This window comes from Anser cygnoides, chromosome 2, assembly GCF_040182565.1.
Source record: "Anser cygnoides isolate HZ-2024a breed goose chromosome 2, Taihu_goose_T2T_genome, whole genome shotgun sequence".
Classification (NCBI taxonomy): Eukaryota; Metazoa; Chordata; class Aves; order Anseriformes; family Anatidae; genus Anser; species Anser cygnoides.
The window spans coordinates 145,473,032-145,476,582 of NC_089874.1; positions in this window are offsets into that span (position 1 = coordinate 145,473,032).

Below are 3,551 nucleotides of genomic sequence, written 5' to 3' on the forward strand. Positions count from 1 at the left end.
TGAATATTTTGTCTCAGTGCAAGCCTTTGAGCCCTGAGTTCCATTACATTCAACACTAGATATAATTTGTATCATAAACTCAATCCCTTGACATCGATCAAGGGTGACTTCCTTAACATAACAGTGGTGCTTAATCTTGCCCTTTGGTTAGTACGAAGCAGTGCTTTTAGAGAGCAGATGTGGTTCCTCTACAATCTAGTTATCTGAAGCCTGTCAGTCTTTCATCTACCCTGGGAGCTGCTTTAACCTCAGTCTAACAGTAATAGGTGAGAAGAAATGAAACCTGGAATTTCTCTAGGCAACTCTCTTGTGTTTCCTTTGGCAAGTGAAATAAGAGCTTATTAGAACAGATTTATTCCCTACAGGGATATTCTGCTTTTCTTGTGGAAATGGTACAAGCCGAAACCAGTCAGATCTCACTTTCTCTGAGCTAGCTGCATAGATCAGAAGACGACACACAGCTTAGTCCACATTGTGTGAAAACAGTTTAAGGGAGTAGGTAACCAAGGCTAAGTTAAGAAAGCTGTTTTCAGTATCTTTGAACACTACCCACTTTCAGACCCTATTTATTTTCTTGCCTTTTACAATGTGGTAGGAAGTAAAAAAAGAGTAGCTGGGGAGGTAGTTCTGTAGAGCAACCTACACACATGAGCAGTTTTATTTTCAAAGTAAGGGCTAACTTTGCATACACCAACTGCATTGGCAGGCACGTGGCTGATGTTTCCTACTGAAAATGTAATGGAAATGGGCTTTAATATATAAAAATGAGTTTAGGAAACAGTGTATGTAATGTTGGGCTGAATTATGCTTCTTTCATTTTTAGTAGATTGGGAAAGGGGATTAATATGAATTTTATCATGACAAATGTCCCAAAGTCCTTAGAGATGAATAAAAGACAGGCAATCAGACCTGACTGTTGACCTACCTAATGCATTTTTTAGAAGCTATTACTTCTTTCTCCTATCACTGAAGAGGTGCAACCCAGGAATGCCAAGGATGATTACATACAAATATCAAAAGGAAAAGTACTTTTCTTTAAGTAGGGCCATGGCTTGTTTCTCTGAAGGAAAGCTCCAATATGTGAGTATCCAAAATAATGCCTTTTTTGAAAGGAATCATAAAATAGATCAGAGTGAAGTCATTCAGCACAGGATGAGATTTAAAACAAGCTGCGATTCAAATCTATGTTATCAGAGACAGGAACAACTTTTGTACAGAAAAACCTTTTCTGTCTTCACCAAAAGAGACTACGTTTTTGGATATTAAATGCATGCAATGAAGTATGTACAGTTTCTGCCCAGAATTGCTTGTTTTGTTTGGCAGCTAAGCTCACTGCTTGATCAGCCAACTAGCAAAGCTTCTGGTCCACTGTTTAAGTAAACTTGAAATTGCTTGTCCTTCAGATTATTAGACGATTATCATCTTCTAGTTTGGCAAATGACAGTTCCTTTCTGCTAACATTTCAGATAAACTTTCTAGCCTTTAAATCTGTGTTTTATTCATACTTTCATGTGGCCTGTTCCAATGACTACTTTTTATTGTTTATGTTTCTTCACTTGTTTCTGCTGTGCTAATTTACCACACAAGCTTTTGCTTTCCTTCAAGACCATACACACCTTGTTACGTGAGCTATTTCTCTGTCTGTATGTAATCTGAGCTGCAAGTGCTTAGCTTACTGCACTTGAGGCTGGTGGGCTCTAGTCAACAATGCAAAAACCTGGTTGGGCCATCTTATGGATCCTATCTATCTTGCATATCCTTTGCAAGGAAACCAAAATGTGATTGAACAGGAGGTAGATCAATACGGTCTTTGGGCAAGTTTAGGATTCACGCTTGGACTAGAGAAGCTGAATTTTTTCCAGATCTCACAGGTCAGGCATATTTTCATTGCTGGCTTCTGTAAATCATTACTAATGATGCATCAGTGCTTGACTTGTTAGCTGCTCTCATGCCAGATTTATCACCTTTTCTGCTCAAGCTATATGCCCTGCAATTTCTATATGAAGCAGTCTTAATACTTTACATTCTTCTCTCTCCAAAGCCTGTTTTACAATCTGTTTTATTGCCCTTCCCACAAAACGTAACTCATTAAAGTAAGACCACCTTTGTTTTAGATTGTCTTTTTTTTCTGGTACTTATGTTCTATGTCCATTTGTGCTACCCCTCTGTCCCACTGCCCAACAGGAAAAAAAAGTTTCTCATGAAGTTCTAGATTAAAAATTTTCATACTGTTCAAAACAGAGCAGAAATGAAAGAGAAGTAGTCGAGTGATTTGTAGGGAGAGACCTTCTATCAGGAATTTCAAGCCAGCATCAATGCTCTCTGCTCAAATCCAGATGCTTCTCCTTGGACAGTTGCTACATTCTCATTAATAACTTGACATCACTCATGGTAGCAACATGTTTTCAACATGTTTTTGACATGTTTTCTCAAGATGTACCATTTATTTTTAAAGTAAGGAAAATGTAATGTGTATGGCTCAGATTGAGTTAATTTTCTCCACAGCAGTCTGTGTAGTGGGGTGTTTTAGATAAGTGACCAAAACAGTGTTGATAACACAACAATGTTTTTATCTGTTGCTCTACAGTTCTTAGCGTCAAGGCCTTCTCTGTTTTCCACTCTGCAGGAAATAGGCTATGGGTGGGCAAGAGGTTGGGGGGGGTAACATAGCCTGGACAGTTGACCCAAACTGACCAAAGAGGTATTCCATGCCATATAACATCATGCTCAGCAATAAAACTGCGGTAGGGGCAGGAGGGGCAGGAAAGTTTTTTGAAACTAGATGTTGATTAGAGACTAGTTGGGCATTTGTCTGCTGGTGAGAGATGGTGGGTAAATTCCTTTGCATCACTTTTTTTCTTCTTTTTTTCTCTCTCTTTTTTTTTTTTTCTTTTCCTTTCCCTTATTAAATTGTCTTTATCTCGCCTCACAAGGTTTTCTTCCTTTTGCCCTTCTGATTCTCTGCCCCATCCCTTGGGGTGTAAGTGAGCGGCTGGGTAGGAGCTGAGCTGCTGGTTAGTGGGTCAACCCACCAGAGAAAGGAACACTCAAGACTGTATATAATGACATCACTTGCTGCTGTAACATTATACTTAGTAAAACCAAGTATATGAACCAGTGATACTCACGCTTCCCTTCATAACCTAAAAGATTTCTAGAGCTGTCCCCATTTCATTTTTTTTCATTTTTTTTTCTTTTTTAATGCAGTACTGACATTCTGATGACTGTCTCATATGATCAGAAAAACACTTCTACATGCTACTTTTTGTGTGGAGACCTCTGTGTGGAGACTGTGTGAAGTTAGTGATGTTCCGAACAGAAAGATTTTGCAAAGAATTATCCATATCATTGATTTTATTCACTTGTTTGTCTGATTTCAAAATATTTCTCTATCTAGGTAGTTGAATAGCTGGGAAAGGAAGAGGTCAAGACATACAAATCTTCTTAGTCAGGGACTTTGCTCTTCTTAGGGGGAATATGTAATTTTGAAGATAGTAAATAAGCAACTGAGAATACATGTATTATTACAAATATATTACCATACCATAGTC